At 40.1% G+C, this 17569-nt stretch overlaps 1 protein-coding gene across 4 annotated transcripts in view; it reads right to left on the reverse strand.

The window, feature by feature from the left end:
* The window catches only part of CTNND1 (catenin (cadherin-associated protein), delta 1), a 46431-nt gene extending 36679 nt beyond the window's left edge, over positions 1–9752 (reverse strand). For 2 of the 4 annotated variants that reach the window (XM_012643945.1, XM_012643947.1), the window contains exon 1: positions 9466–9752. The gene's annotated coding sequence lies outside the window, so the exon portion shown is untranslated. The remainder of the gene's footprint in view (positions 1–9465) is intronic. The other 2 variants (XM_012643948.1, XM_012643946.1) reach the window with 1 other exon arrangement.
* Between the last annotated feature and the right edge of the window lie 7817 nt (positions 9753–17569).

Consider the following 17569-nt stretch of genomic DNA (forward strand, 5'->3'; position numbering starts at 1 on the left):
AATCTAGCATTCCAAGACTCTAGATAATTCTAGCCCATCTGACAAAATATAATAGAAATAACCAGAAACTCTGTATTCAGGTGTTACCTCTGACACTTACCCAAGCAAGTCACTTTAACTTCTGGTTTAAGAAAGAGTAAGTGAATAGCAAAATATCTTTAAAAGAACCACAAAGAGAAATATTTCCATAAGGAAGCATGTGTCACTTTAGAGTTAGGAAAGAAGAAATGATATTAAAAGACATTCTTTAAAAAAAAAAAAAAGACACTCTCTTAAGACAAACACAAACATCTTGGCCCAATCTGTATACCCTGAAGTAATACATATCAACTAGTTTTTTTAAGCAACTTCAAATTTTAGAGGAATCTGTGAATGCCTGGAGTATTTCCCATGCAAGATGATACAGTTACCTGACCAAAGGAGAAGATGGAAGGAAAAAAAAAGATTTCCTGATTGAGGTCATCTCCCAAGGATGATATTAAGTAACAGGATGACAACTAGATAAGCGTAATTAAAGGGAGGAACAGAGGGTAACCAGGTCAAGTACCAGGGTTGAAAACTCCAAACAGAGAGGGAGACAGAGAGACTCTTTCACTAAGGTACAGACTAGCTAAACCAGAAATCTTGAGAGGGAAAGTAAGAGTAGGTGATTCAAGACATAGGTACTGTGATAATTAAATATCCTTTTACTTTCCTACATCAGGTTGCCATAGAGCATCAAATCACTAAATAATTGGTGCTTCCTCCTCAATTTTAATTGGTCCATTAAAATCAACCAGGTAAAGTGGCTCAGTATGTGCTTTAATAACCCCTAATGCCTAAACATACACATGGAAAGGGAAAATAGAGACATACAGTTAGTTATCAGGGACAAATTATCTCCCTCAATGTGCAAGACAGATATATGTAGATGGTGACCTATAAAGGGGTCCCTGAATCCATTAAATCACAATGATTGATGAGGGCTGTGGGCAAGCAGGAGCTTTTTGGTCAAATGAACAAAAGGAAAAGCAGCAGACAAGTAGGGCAAGCATAATATTTGGTCAAAAGCACATAAACCAAACCAACAAATGTTGTACTCAAAAGGAAACTGTACCAGGTCTAGACTGTCACTCCTCCTGTTCACAGAAAATTGACTCTGTAGATAACAGGATGGAGAAGTATGCAGTATTTCTCTGGGGAAGAAAAATTTTGATCTCACTTCCCAAATACATACAACTTATTCTAAGGAGTTGCCTTACTATTATTCTCCAAGACAAGGGTCACCAACCTATGCAAAATTTGCTACTATGCAAATTACTTGCTGACTATATTATACTTTCACAGAGCTCCCACAATAGGAGAAAGACAAAGGCTGGGTCAGATGCTACCTCAACTCACAAGGAATACGCAAAAAATTGGTGATAACCCGGGCACAGTGGCTCATGCCTGTAATCCTAGCACTCTGGGAGGCTGAGGCAGGAGGATTACTTGAGGTCAGGAGTTCAAGACCAGCCTGAGCAATATCGAGACACTGTCTCTACCAAAAATAGAAAAATTAGCTGGGCGTGGTGGCATGGGCCTGTAGTCCCAGCTACTCAGGAGGCTGAGGCAGGAGGATCGCTTGAGCCCAGGAGTTTGAGGTTGCGGTGAGCTAATGACGACATCATTGCACTCTAGCCAGAGCAACAGAGATTCCAAAAAAAACAAAAACAAAAAATTGGTAACAGCTGTTGCCTCTGGGGCCTGAACTAAGGAGACAACTTTTCTGGGTACAACAAGGTCCTAGATTATTTCCCTTCCCCCCTCTCCCCCCAGTACACTCCCATTGGACCTCTCTAGACAGTTCTCTTACTTCTCCCCTCCCCCCATCTCTCTTGCTCACTAACAACGACCAGCCAGCCTCAGGACCTTTGCACTTTCTACTCCTCATATCTACATGACTCTGTCCCTCTTTTCTTCTGTTCTCTCTTTTACATGAGGCCTTCCCTGACCACTCTATATAAAATAACTTCACTCCCACCCTAGCAATTCTTATCCTCCATGCTACTTATTCTTCTTTTTTTTTTCTTAATAGCATTACCACACTCTGACATACTACATAATTATTAGTTTACTCATTATTTGTCTCTCACAACTAGAATGTAAGCTCTTTGAGGACAAGTAGTAGGTCTATTTTGTTTATTGCTGTACTTCAATGCATGGCATATAGCAGATTCTCAAATTTCTTTTGAATCAAGATGTTTTACTTCTTCAATTAATACAAAAAGTTAAATTTTAGAAAAAAAATCAACTTCGTTTCATTTCATTTTTATTTCTATACTTTTCTTTCCATGCGTGATCTTGGGCCTATGAAGAGGCCTATGTAGCCTTACCGGCCTGTTTGGCTGACCTTCAGCAGGGTAGACATTCAAGTGGCCAACTTTGTCCTGGTTTACAAAGTAGCCAATGGAGAGTAGAACAGCACACAGGTTACAGAGCTTCCCCCATTCCAACAAAGAAGCAGGAAAGAAATCAGATTGGCACCAATTTCTCTTTTAAAATAGAGTACTCTATTTTAAAAGTGTACTGAATACACACCAGCTACTTTATTTCAATGAGATTTACTTCACTTGCAATGAAATGGGAACTGCAGGTACTTTGATAAAGGTATTGAAAAGTTGACCTAGTTTCTATAACAATGTCTTATGTCCTCAATCATCAGAATATATCTTGGTTTCTTAAAATATAAACTCCCTAAAACAAAAATCTTTCCACTCCACAAAGAGACCTCCTAATGTGAGATACTGCATTCCAATATAGAATAAGGGAAGCACGTACAAAACTGACAAATTATTCTGGGGAAAGCAAATTTCTTTTGTTCTACTCTCAACTGAACCTAAATGAGTAATTAATTAGGAAATGTAGATGAGATATGAAAATCAAAGATAAAAACGAATCTGAATTACTAGATCAATATTCTTGAGTTACAACTATAATCCTAATCTGGAACCAACTGAAACAAACAGAAATAGTATCCTGATACTTGTACCTTTAGCACATGGGTACAGTTTATTCTAGAATAAGAATTCAGAAAGGTCTTCCATATTGTTAGTAAGGCAAAGTGATACCCATGAAAACCACCAACGTACAGGGGAAAAAAATGATAGGGGAGGCAAAAGGAGGTAAAGAAAGACAAAGGGAGATATCACAGAGAACAGGAAAGTAAACGAAAAGGAGAAAATATAGGAGAATTGACAGAGGAAATATGGGTTAAAAAAAAAAATGTGGGCAGTTTGGTTGAGGGAGTTAATAGTAGAAGGCTATGGAGTGCCAATAGAAACTGGCTTAAATACTATTCAGAACACTAGTTTCATGGTTTTTTTTTTTTTTTCCTACAACTGCATAGCCAGACAATCATGGGTTATTTAATATGAAGAAAAAGAGAAAAAAGAAGGAAAATTCTAGGCTGGAAAAAAATTACAAGTTTCCAGGCAAGGCTGCATCTAACACATATGTATTTCCCACAGGCCACAGCCTGGCTTTTCCACATATAAGAGCAGACTCATTTCTTTGAAACACAGTTTTCACGGGAAGCATTCATGAACTCAAAATTTCTACATGTCTCAGTTTTGCAAATGTCCATAAATAAGGGCTGCAAACAGAGAATGATGTTTCCTGAACACCAAAGAGGGAGCTTATTTCACGAAATGGGATAGTAAAAGCCTGCCTTCATTTCTATGTAACTGTTTCCTGTACAACCATTCATAAATGAATGTTATCCTACAAAATCCGGGTTGGACAAGAGAAACTTAGAGATAAAAAATCTGATTCGGAGGCAAGAATAATAAACCCAAACAAAACTTTTTTCAGTTCATTCTCTGCCAAAGTTGAAGAAGATCTACTCCTTGGATGCTAGAGTTCTGTCTCTCGTAGATATAAAAAGGTGGGAGAAATTTGTATCACAGGTTTTTTCCCCTAAAATATCAGCCTCTCAAGAAATTACTATAAGATACTCAAGATCTGGCACTTGTTTCTCCTCCCTCCTGCCCCTACACCTCATTTTACAAAAATTTACCCATTCTCATACCACTGCTATTGTGGACAACCATGTCCACACAACTCCCAAAGTTGCCTATTACTAAAAACATTTTTTCATTAAAAAAATTTAAAAATTAGCTTACCTATCCAGGAACCCATTTATTCTGTAAAATAAGTATCTACATCTACCACAGAACTTCAGGTTTTAAATGAACTTAAAGGACACTTAGTCCAACAGACAAATGAAGTCTGAATTCATTGAATGCACCCATTCTAGTAGCAAACACAAGGCATTACTAAGAGCTGTGCACTGTGCTATGACTTTTACATATATTAAATCAATTGTCACACAAGTTCTATGAGATGGTTAATATTATTGTCTCCATTTTACAGACAGGGAGACTGAGGCACAGACAAGCAGTTTGCCCTAGGTTACACAGATCCTACGTGGCAGTTTGGCTCCAGCATCCATGCTCTTAACCACTATGCTATGCAGCCCTGCCTCACTGTATTGTGGAACTCTCAGATTGGAAATTCCCCTTTTGGTCATCACATTGATCAAAAAATATAAAATAATAAAATATTTGTGGCAAAATTGTTAACAATTGGTGCCTAGGTGAATGAAGAGTATACAGCAATTATGGTGCTATTCCTGCAACTTTACTGCACATTTGAAATAAAAAGTTAAAAATTGCTTTTGCCATCATACAATGGGACATGTTTCCTGAAAGTCATGACCAAATTACCTATTGCTGATCAGCAACGAAGGCTTTAAGAAAATTCTTTGGATCCTTATAATGATCCTGCTATATGCCTGATCTAAACTGCTCACACACCATGCCAATTAGATTAAAGGGCTCATGGGAGAGGAAGTGGCCCTAAAAAAAGAACACTGTTCCCCAATAGAATAGTAAATGTGGGCCCTATTCTCAGTGCTTAATAATCAACAACATGCAATTCCAAGTAGGGAAAAAAATTACTTCCAAAAAATGCATTATATAACTAACTACAAATCAATTTTCCCCGTTGTTCATTCTAACCAGAATAGTTGTTATTGCCTCCTTACACTCTCCCAGCCAGCCTATATCAATGCTCTGTTGGAAACCTTGGTGGCAGCTGCATTTTTTAGGTAGAGCAATCTCTATTTCAGCTTCTCGTGGCATTTAACCCTTCTCTGAGGGAAGACAACATGAAAGAATATGTGTAGTTATTGACATCCTTATTACCAAAAGCTCATTCCTTTAGGCAAGTCTCTTGTAATTATTTTCTAAATTACCCATGAAAACTAATTTCAGGGGTTTTTTTTGTTTTTCAGACAGAGTCTTGTTCTGTCACCCCAGCTAGAGTGCAGTGGCATCATCATAGCTCACTGTAACCTCCAACTCCTGGGCTCAAGGGATCCTCCTGCCTCAGCCTCCCAAGTAGCCGGGACTACAGGCATGTGCCACCATGCGCAGTTAACTTTTTCTATTTTTTGTAGGGACAGGGTCTCACTCTTACTCAGGCTGAGCTAGAGCAATCCTCCTGTCTTGGCCTCCCAAAGTGCCAGGATTACAGGTGGGAGCCACCGCATCCAGCCTAATTTCAGTTCTTAAACTCATAAACTTCCCAATACACCTTGTGCACAAAATCTCCTAAAGTTTCATGGCTGAAACAGTGATTAAAAAAAAAAAAAAAAAGCAATGATATCCAAATACATTTTCTTTGAAACTATCATCCCAAGCTCTTAATGTTTTTAAAACGAGCATAGAAACCACTAACTTCCAACCACGGCTGAAAGTAGTACCTCCCTGCTGTTGCCCTAATACGTTCTAGGTAACCAGTTTCTCTCCTCTGGAAAATGGCTACTTTCAAGATTTTCTGTGGTTGAATCTAACAGCTGCCTACAGTATGAAATGAACTGACTAGGATCCTTACTTTTCACACTCTTTGGACTACTTGTCAAGAAAGGAAACAGAATTAATGAAACGCTAAAATTTAAAATCCTCCATTATTTCCAGAAATTTTGCTTAAATATAGAATGGAGGAGACTCATAAAAGGTTGGAACTACAGTAAAGGTTGCAAAATTACATTGCAATTTTATTAATCTATGTTGTTGTGCTTCCTTTCTCAACCTCCTTCCAAGCCTTCCCCACAAAACAGTCCCTCACTCCTTCCCATCAAGGGCCTTATTTAACCAAGGCTTACTGAGCACCTCAGTACGTACCAGACACTAAGACAGGTGCTAAAAAGATACAGAGAGATAAGACAGCACCTACACCCAAGCAGCTCACAGTCTAGAGGAAAAGACAAGTATAAATAGACAATTTCAACAGTGTAATAAATACATTATTTGAAGTACCTCCTACAAGCCTGTTCCTGCAAGTTGTATCATTCCAAATCACATACCTGAAAATTCTCTGGAAGAAGAAATTTTACTGATAATCAAACGAAGTTTGAGACATTTTCAGAAGTTTAAGAAATTAGGACAGCAGTGGCACACATGTGGAAAGATCCCTGTACTAGAGATTAATATAATATCCATTCTAGTATATTCAGCTCCTCAAGGGCTCTAAGGAAAAAAGATCTTTTACATACATTATCCCAACAGTGGTTGTGGGGAGTGGAAGAGGGTTAGAAATCTAAGTGAATACTGACCCTGCACCAAGATGAAACATTCCTGCCTCTAGCAAGGGCTCATTTTAGCTCTAGTTGTTGTTACTATTCTCTCTGAAAAATGGCAGTGTATTAAGTGGTTAAGTCCATGGACTTTGTAGTTAGTCAGACCAGGGTTAATCCAGGCCTCAACCATTTACAGGCAGTGAGATTTTCAGCAAACCTCAGCTTCTTTGAGGCTCAAATTCCTTAAAAACAGAAAAGGTTGTTGTGGAAAATTAAGTAAATACTAAGTTTATGAAAAATACTTAGCACACAGTAAAAACAAAAAAAAACACACACACACACAATAAAGAGGGGAGGTCCTAGCAGTTGGTACCAAAATAGAAATCAATAAATTATACTGAGCTAATCATTTTGTTATTCCAATTGATAGTGATCTATGCTTAATTTATTTGCATCCATCCTATCTCACCCATCCCTAGAGATCAACTACTTTATAATCCTAAGGCTGGACTGTAATTACCTGAGCTTTTCCTTTTTTTTAAGATTTCTAATAGTCCCAATTTTACACTAGCTGAGAGAATACAGTCTACCCTCTCTGAATGTCCATGTTAGAACCCTAAGAAAGGTACTAAACTCCAACCACTAAAAAGAGACCCCTCATCTGGAACACAAGACCACTACTACCTTATTCACATAACAAAGAAACCAACAGTATATAAGAGGCAAACAAGGAAAGAAAAATCTGCACCACTCATACTTACTTGTCATCATTTTTTACCCCAAAACCAAAATCAGAAAATCAAAAATTAAAAAACAAAAGATTTACTTATCCACACTCCTTACTATAATTTCTGAAAGAACCAGTGGAGATGAGGTAAAAGGCAAATCTTCCATCTTATCACCCAAAAGGCTCTATATACCACACACCAGCCAAAACAATGCCTTAGTTCGTGGAAACAGTCCTGGACACTAGTTAACTAGGATGCTCATTGCAGCTACACAAAGCCCAGTATTTAAAGCCAGATCCAAATCACCACCACTCAGTCATCCAGAACCTATTTTCAAACTGCCTTTGTACTCCTCCTTCGGATTCCCTCATCCCTCCCCCTAAAGGTTGAGTGGGAAACCGACACTCGGCAGCAACATGACCAGCCCTCCAAAGATCCACCAAGAAATCTCCCTAGGCTGGAATCAAGGCAGAGAGAACATTTTGAAAGAAAATTTGGTAAATATTAAACTACAGCTCAACAGACTGTACACATTGTATTTTTTTCTTTTTTTACTGTACTTGCTATAATTACGAGATCCAGACATCAAAAATTTCCTGCACCCTTCCCTAGATTATAATAAAAGGAGGAACAAAGTTCTGTTTCCTCCTGAAGCCAGAACCTCACAAGGATGAAATCATCTTTCAAGAAATACCCTTACTCTAGAAAAGAAATTCAAGGACGTCTTCTAGTCTAAAAAAAAAATGGGAGAGAAGGCACAAAAATCAAAGGATTATTAAAGATACATACCAGTTTAAAGCTAATGAGCAGCTTACACATTAAGGCCCATCTTGTTACAATTAGGGCAGTATCTACTCCAGCTATAATTTTCAGACCGATTCGCATTTTCAAAAGGAGAAGAAAGAGAATACCCCAGTTTTCAGCTACTGATGAGTTGGCTATATAATTATCTGAAATCAGTACTTTTGCAAAAATGCATTTGCAAAAACAAATCTTAAGATTAAATATAAGATACAAAAGCACAGTCATGAGCCTTCAGCTCTAACAGATTTGATTTCATGGAAAATTAAACAAAAAACTCACCTCCAAAAAACAACTTTCAACTTTTTATTTTTAAAAATAAAAATTTCCCTTGTATCTTCTCAAATGCGTTGTAAACACTAAAGTTTCTATAAGTAGTTTCTCTAAACCTAATCTTAGTCCACCCATGGCCCTTTCAGGTGTGTTGCCACTTTACTCAGGTGAAATAAAAGCATGATTAGAATTTCCTTATGGGGAGGGCGCGGAGAGAAAAAAAAAAGAATTTCCTTATCCCTTTAAGCACATAAACCAAATGCTATGTATTTGCAGATTTAACATACAACACCTCTACAAATCTTTACCACCAGAGGTACTTTTAGGAGGAAGAAGGGGATGGCAATTCAGTTAACATAGATCCATTTGTTTTCTTTTATAAGGCAAAGCAGGGAGGCTACGTCTAGCAGGAGAATGAGGCTCCCACCCATTGCACCTGGAAAAGTAAAAGAGGGATCCACCCAGGAACAGCAGGCTGAAACCGATCTGGGCCGTTCAAACTCTCTAGAGGAAAAAAATAATACCATTTAAGCTGTAAAGCTCCCTGCAACTTTCCACTTCCACGAATCCAATGATAAAAGGAAAAAAAAAAGTTTTGAAACATATGAAGAACCATCTGTATAACTAGCTTCCGATCCGGACAAATTCCTTTCCCAACCCACACGCAACATGCCAAAAACCCAACTTTTGATTTGGCCTCTGAAAACAGAAGGACGTTAGCTTAATCCAGAAAAAAACGTAAAATCAAAGAACACACCAAAATGTAAATTTACACAACTGTTCTTACCCCTGTGTAAGAATCTATTCAGCTTCCTGTATTAAAGAGACCTAGAAGTTTGTTTCTAGGTCTTGAGTATTTTACCTTTTTTTAATATAATAAAATACCAAAATCCCCCCAAAGTATTGAAAGTGGAAAGAAAAAAATAATTGCTTAAAAGTCACCCACCAGCATAACAGACTCTCTCCCGTTTTAAATTCCCTCCGGTTACCGTAAGACAAAAATTCAACTTGGCTTATCCTCCTTTGCCCGTCTGTACACACATTTTTTAAAAAGGCACACACCTCAAACGTGGACTTCAAAAAACCAGTCCTTTAAGAAAGAAACCCAAGGCTTCGCCAATGTGCTGAGAAAGACAAATCCAGCAGGGCAGTTGATTTTTCGCCACCTCTTCCTCCTTTCAGGATCTTTCCTGCTCTTCTTTCTCTCTCTCCCTCTCTCTTTTTTTTTCCCCTCAGATCCAACACCTAAAATGGAAGTTGCACCCAGCCAAAGGCAAGGGAGCCTGGGTGGTGACAAACTGATCTGGCAGCCCTACCCCCTCGCTTTCCTAAGTGATGTCAGCCCCTGTGAGCTTCCAATAGGAGCCAGGCATAAATCAGGGAGCTGACCTTATCCAATAGGAAACTTTATTATAAGAAATTAAAAAAAAGAGAGAGAGGAGGAGAAAAAGAGACAGGGGGAAGTTTTATATATATTTATATTTAAAGCGGAGGCTGTACAGTCTCTGAGGAATTACTGCAGAGCTGGGGATAGAGGGCGTCAAGAAACAAGAGCTTTTTAGAATGGCACACCTAAGCCTCAATTCTCTTTGATGGAGGGTTCTTGCTCCCTCTCCTGTCCTATCCCGGTGGGGAAACAGAAAAGAGCTGATTTTATTTGCCTGCTGCTGTTTGGCTTGTTGCTTGCTACCCCAAAGCACTTTCCCAAAGGAAGACAGGAAGGGAAGGAGAGAGAAATCCTAGAAACAGGACTACTGTGTGTTGATTGGTATGGTAGGGGCTATCTGAGGTAAACTCTCAATTTCATTGTTTTGGTTTAATTGCATTAGAGCTAATTATAAAAAAGAAATGCCTAGACTTGTTAACAGTTTTTAGCATCTATGCTCTGAACTAGAAGGAAACAAAATTCATTAGGCTGTTGAGGAAAATCACTGTCTTCCCATTTGTCCCCAAATCAAAATAATGTGGGTTTGTGGGGGAGAGGAAATGGAATCCAATAAACAAGCGATATATTCAGAAGGGATAACAGCATGGGTAAGGACAAGTAAATCTCACATCAAGAAAATTTTATTTCTTTGTGAACTTCAAGCTTAAGATGATATAGTTCATACATTCTCTTTTTACTTTTGACCTAAATAAAGGATTATCAGGATATTCTTTTTCTGAGTTAAGAAATATTAATATTTTTAATATGTTCTTAAACCATGAAGGACAGGGGTCGGATTTTTTTTTACATGCTTGACAAAGACTAGTACTTTATGGTTATTCACTGATTACTAAAACAAAGATGAGTTGAAGATGTCTTTTTTTTTTTTTGAGGAATCTAAAACCTACCCTGTAGACTGCTGCCAAATGAGTCTTCACAAAGTTTTCATGCTCTGCTATAGTGCTTAAGAGCATAGGTTTTGCAGTCAGACTGCCTGGCTTCAAACTTCATCTCTGTAAGTACACACACTCAAATATATGTACTACTATATGACCTTGGCCAAATTAAATAATCTCTCTGAGCCTCAGTTTCCTTAATTATAAAATAGAGATAACTATATCTCTCTCACAAGACTGTTGTGAGAATTAAAATATACATCAAGTTCTTAAAACAATATATGGCATATAGTATAAATTAAGAATGAATTATTATTATTTTTACCCTGCCCCAGAACTTTCAGTGGCTCATCACTGCCCAATAATAGCAACCAATGATAGAGTGTCTACCATGTGAAAGGCATTTTGGGCTCATTATGTCTAATTTCTAAAACATCACCATGGAAATAGTATTACCACCACTTTACAGATGAGGAAATCAAAGCTCAACAAGGTGAAGAAACCTGCCTGAGCTCATCTGGCTAAGAAGTGAAGTGAATTCTTCATCAATCTGACTCCTAAGCCCATGCTCTTTCCATGACCTTACTCTGTGGTCAGGAAAAAGGCTAAACAACTCGTCTGCTTTCAAGGTACCACATTTATTCACTTGATACATTAAAGTAACACTTATTAACCATAATATGACTTTTCCTTACCTATCCAAACTGGAATTCCACTTCTCCTCAGCATGCATGTGCCCTTTTAATCATGCTGATTTAGTCATTATCCACTCCCTCATATGGCCTATAGTGGCCAAAAGAACTTCTCTCAGAAGTGCTGACAAACCAAATAGGCATCTCAGCACTTGTTTGATAGGCTTTAAACAAACTAGAATGGGAAATGAACATATAAAAACAAAGATGTGAACAGCCTTTAAGGTCTCATTACCTAAGAGTCTTCTCCCATTACTTTATCACATCTTCTACCTCTATTCTCCATCTATTCCTGGTTCTCTATAGCAAGTTCAAAAGCCAAAGATAATTGCCAAAGGAAAGCAATCAGCACAAGAAATGTTTGTTCCTAGATCAAAGCCACATTCTAGAATGTTCTACAAATTTCTAGAGATGGATTTGTCATTTGTCTTGTTTCCTTCATGTCACTGCTCACGACTTGCACTTTGCCTTCCTTTTTCTTTAGTTTTTGTTCGTATGTATATATTTCTGTCTCCCCCACAAGAAGATAAACTCCATGAAGGCATGAACAGTGTCTTTCTTGTTCATGGTGTGTCTACAGAGCTTTACTTAATCTTATATCTCATTTTAGCAACAGCTGAATAAGTGAATGAGGTCTCTTTGCTTGCTAATTATGTAATCCTGGTCAAGTCATTTAACATTAATGAATCTGTAAACATTCAAGTTAGAATTATATACACGCCTGTAATCCTAGCTCTCTGGGAGGCCGAGGCGGGCGGATTGTTTGAGCTCGGGAAGTTCAAGACCAGCCTGAGCAAGAGCGAGACCCTGCCTCTACTAAAATTAGAAAGAAATTAATCGGACAACTAAAAATATATAGAAAAAATTAGCTAGGCGTGGTGTTGCCTGCCTGTTGTCCTAGCTACCGGGGAGGCTGAAGCAGGAGAATCACTTGAGCCCAGAAGTCTGAGGTTGCTGTGAGGTAGGCTGACGCCACGGCACTCACGCTAGCCAGGGCAACACAGTGAGACTCTGTCTCAAAAAAAAAAAAAAAAAAAAAAAGTTAGAATTATATACAAATCAAAAAAGATAACTCAGTAGTGAAAAGTATGTTAAATTTTAAATTTATCTGAAACAGTTATCTCAAAATAAAGCATCACAAGCATTAAAACTTACTGACTGAGGGAAAAACTGCTTACACTCATTCAACAGAAAATAAAAAGACTAGTTCCACTTGGGTTATTTTGAGTGCTGTGAGCCAAGTACTCTACTAGATGTCAAGGATAACAAGATAGGCTGGGCGCTGTGGCTCACGCCTGTAATCCTAGCACTCTGGGAGGCTGAGGAGGGAGTATCCCTTGAGCTCAGGAGTTTGAGACCAGCCTGAGCAAGAACAAGACCCTGTCTCTGCTAAAAATAGAAAAAATTAGCTAGGCGTGGTGTTGCCTGCCTGTTGTCCTAGCTACCGGGGAGGCTGAAGCAGGAGAATCACTTGAGCCCAGAAGTCTGAGGTTGCTGTGAGGTAGGCTGACGCCACGGCACTGTAGCCCGGACAACAAAGCAAGACTCTGTCTCAAAAAAAAGGATAACAAGATAGGCAAGTTTCCTATTCTCATAGATCTTAACTTCTAGGGGAGAAAAAGAAGAACAATAAATATATGTCAGGTGGAGCACTATGTAGATTGAAAACAGATTAATAAGAATGACTTGTGGCTTGCTCCAGATCAGATGTCAGGGACAAACTCTCTGGAGAGGTGACATTTAAATTGAAATCAGAATAGTAAGAAGCTGCCAACCATGAAAAGATACGAGCTGGAAGGTGAGAGGCTGAAACATACTGGACCCAGAAGAGGGTGTTAGGAATGAGGATGGAAGGATACGTGAGAATCAGAATATGAATGGTTCTACAGGTCAGAGGAGTTTAGATTTTTATTCTTAGGTAGAGGAAAGCTAGAGGAAAGCCTTTGGGGTTTTTAAACAGAATGACATGATCACATTTTGAAAAGATCTGATAAATGGATTTATGCAAAAATGGATTAAAGAGTGGCAAGAATGAAAGCAAGACTAGTTTGAAGGTTATTATTGCACTAGTCAAGTTACAGTGATAGAGACTTGGATTAGGGCAGCAGTGAAAATGGAGAGAATCCTTGGAGGTTGACAGAGATTAAAAAATAAAGAAAAATGGAGAGAAGTCAATAGATTGAAGATATGTTTTAGATATACATGATTTTGTATTTTTTCTTTGTTTTGTTTTTATGCATGGAATATTACATTCAGTGCTCAGTTTTACAACCCTCAAATTTTAACTTCCCACCAACAACCATTACCACATACAAATACAGAAAAACAAGATACCATAAAATGATGAAAGATCAGGGGAAAAGTGAGAGAGGGAAAAAAACATGTGTTATAAAAAAATATTAAAATTATTATATAGGGCAGAGTGCTGTACTGGGATGTTTCTAGTTCTAAAATAAGACTAAACTCTAAGTGCCAAAGAGAAGCAATGAAAAATATTCAACTCCAGAAAAACACTGGCTATCAGCCGGGCGCCGTGGCTCACGCCTGTAATCCTAGCTCTCTGGGAGGCCGAGGCGGGCGGATTGTTTGAGCTCAGGAGTTCAAGACCAGCCTGAGCAAGAGCGAGACCCCATCTTTACTAAAATTAAAAAGAAATTAATTGGACAACTAAAAATATATAGAAAAAATTAGCCGGGCATGGTGGCGCATGCCTGTAGTCCCAGCTACTCGGGAGGCTGAGGCAGAAGGATCGCTTGAGCGCAGGAGTTTGAGGTTGCTGTGAGCTAGGATGACGCCATGGCACTCTAGCCCAGGCAACATAGTGAGACTCTGTCTCAAAAAAAAAAAAAAACTGGCTATCCATACAAAGAAAAACAAAATATTTTTACTCTTTCTACCCTCTGGTGGCTACACATTATCATCCGAAGTCTGTCATTTTTGAAGCCCTGGGTACAATGGCCATTTATCATTCCCTTTAGAAATTCTGCTAACACAAGATTTAACTAAAATGGTGTTGGTTTTAAAAAAAACAAAACAAGGAGTCCTCTCTACTTCTTGAAAATTAATTTAATCCTAATGGCAATATATTAATGAAGGGGTATATTTATATTTTCCTTACACCTCTGCAGAGCCATCTATACTGGTACTTCACCTTTTCAATCAAGTCTTGATTCTACAGTAACAGATGCCAAAAACAAGCATTGTTCTGCCTTCTCTTTTGCTTTCCTTGCTTGTTCGCTTCCTTGCTTGCTCGTGTGCTGCTGACATCTAAAATCTGTCCTCCCTCTACTAAGTTTTACGTCCTTTCACGAACTGTTTCCTCTTCAAAATAAGACAACTGCAACCAAAAATGTCTTCTGTTCCTTGTTTCTTTTTCCATCTTAACAGCAGAGGCTTCAAACTAGGGAGACTAGTACCTCACTTGGAAATACGCTCTTCGCACAACCATTTCAGTCAACCACCTCAAATCCTTTTTGAAATGGTGTTGGATATCCATGAAGACATATTTGAGCCCACTACTCACCCTTTTACGTTTTGTCCCTTTGCAGGCTTCCCTTCTCTTAGGCATCTTCCTTCCTTTCTAACTCCAGTTGGCCGCAGCAGGCACTGCTCCGTTTCAACTCACCATACTTTGTCACCAGCGGCTTTGGATTCAGCCATTCTCGCTCCGAGCTGGACATCACTGAACATCTACGGAGAGGCAGTAACCCAAGCCAGGGCCCAGGTCCTAATGCACACAGGGCAAAGAACCGCCGTCCAGATTTATAACGTGGGTTGGCATTCTCCGTAAACATTTAATCTCGAGATTGCTTAATTTTTAGTATCATCCCTGATAACAGCTGTTCCCAGTCAGGAAACGCTAAATAAATTATCTCTGGAAGGACACGGGAGACCGTCCCAGGGAGCAATTTCTGCAACCTCTTTGGATCCCCAGTCCTCCGAGGTTCAGGGTTGGAGTGGAATCAGTGAAGAAACTGAATTTAGAAACTATCCCAAGGACCTTACTCCAGAACATTTCTGGCCTTAGGCGGTATCTAGATTAGAAATATGGGGGCAAGGTGTGAGTAGGGCCATCTAAAGGCTCCTTCCTCCATGAAGCCTTCAGTGTTCTTAGGAGGGCCAAGGCCATTTGCAGCCCCTTCAAGAGGAAGACGGAAGGTCCTTCAACGGCCTTGGGGCCTGCCCCCATTAGAGTGTCCCTATCCTTTTTTCGGTATGTTTTCACCGAGGGCTCAGAGAGAAGATAACTTCCGTACGAATTCCTCCCCCATGGGCCCTCCCCCTCTACCTCCGGCAGCCCAACCATCTTCCCTCAGCCCTCAAGTCCCTCGAGACTTAGCCTCCCGCCTGGAGCTCCCCTCCTCCTCTGATTGGTCCTCCCGTGAGCCTTCGGCCAATGGGGATGACGTATTCAGGCAGACATAGGCCCGAGAGCTCCCGGGGAGGAGGAAGGACGTCGGGCCCCGCGACGCGGTGGTGCGCGAGGTGTGTGGTGCGGCCGCGAGGCCTCAGGTCCTCGCTGTCTACACCGCCCATTGCACGCGGGTGCCAGGGCCAGAGAAGGTACAAGGGCGCCAGGGAGTGCCTGCAAAGCCCGTACCGCCAGAAGCCGCCGTGAGGGCGAATCCTCACATCGGGCCTCCAGGATCCACACGCTCCATTCCCAGAAACCTTCGCGCCGAGAGGTCTCTCTTCAAAGGAGTTGGGCCGGGCGGCCGGAACGTGTGGGGTACAGCTTTGCAGGGGCCTTCCCTGAAGCCGTGCTTTCTCCGCCAACCGCGATTCCCTTGATCCTGGACAGGGAGGAAAACCGCTCAGGCCGTTGGCCCACCTGCGCTGCTTTGCTTAACCTCTCGTCACGAGGCAGGACATTGGGAGGAAGCAAGGCAGCCTGGACAGAGGACCCAAGCATAGAGAGGACAACAGGAGCAAACCCTACTGCAGAGTTATTCCAGGTTGGGTCTGGGGGCAAGGCCAAGCGCTGGTGGATTGGGAAGCTTCCCCAGGGCCCTTGCAACAGCTGCCATTCTCCATCCAAGTCTTTCTGGCTGGGATCGGAATTGAGCCTGCCTTTTTTAAATTTACCTTTCCGCTCTTTTCTTTCCTGATAGTTTTGACGTGAACTATTTGGACCCTCAGTGCCACCTGACAGAAAACTGCATGCCAAGAAAGGAACACAGCTGTGCAGTGAGTGTGGGGGTCTCAGTGCAAAAAAGCTGGACGGGTAGTAAGCCTGAAGTCAGAATATCCAGTTTGTTTGGGGAGGGGTGGAATGCTTAACTATCCTTGTTCCACTGTTGTTAGCCAGGTAATTAAGCAGACAGATAAACTTAGAGGCCACATTCCTTGCCAACTTCCAGAGTCAGTCAGGCTCACTTTGGTCAAGTACATCAGAGCCCAGGATGGCGATGTCTTCCTTATTTCTGTGAGAGACCTTCCCACCAGATCCAAATTCTTCTCCTCTTTATTGTGCACCCTCTGCTGGTTAGTGTGATAGAATGAACTCAGAGAAAAGAAGATGCATATGACTTCCTAGAGATAATTTTATACCAAGTCTGTTTCTTTCAAAATGTAAAATTGAAAATTATACCCATGGAACTGGGATGTGGTGCTCAGAAAGAATATAGTAGTCAGCACAGTAGCAGTTGAGTCTCAGTGGTAATGTGAATGAGGAAGGTTGAAGGAGGATAGTAATAATAATAATAGCTACCGTTTGGGGGTCGGTAATTATTTTGTGCTAGGTAGTCACTGTGCTAAGCAATTTTACCTGCATTGACTCATTTAATCTTCAGAACAGCCCTACGAGGTAAGTACATCATTCCCATTTCATGGATGAGGAAAATACTCAGAGAAGTTAAGTCACCTGCATGAGATTATATAGCTAGGCTAATCAACAGAGCTGAGATTCAAGCCTAGGCTTATCTCTGAGCTCCCACATATAACCACTATGATGATTTTCTTTCTCGAGATACCCTTGGCACGATTTGTAGGCTGCTGTTTCCTCAACTCATACTATTATCTCTCACTTTCAAAATTTCCCTGCCATTTCAAAGACAAAAAAACAAATTAGTTATAACTGTACCTCTGAAATGTATTATCTCACCTACAGGAATCTGATCCGTGAAACCTAGGTTTGTTAAGAGACTACCAAC

Source organism: Propithecus coquereli, unplaced genomic scaffold (genome assembly GCF_000956105.1).
Source record: "Propithecus coquereli isolate 6110/MARCELLA unplaced genomic scaffold, Pcoq_1.0 Scaffold202, whole genome shotgun sequence".
In the NCBI taxonomy this organism is placed as follows: Eukaryota; Metazoa; Chordata; class Mammalia; order Primates; family Indriidae; genus Propithecus; species Propithecus coquereli.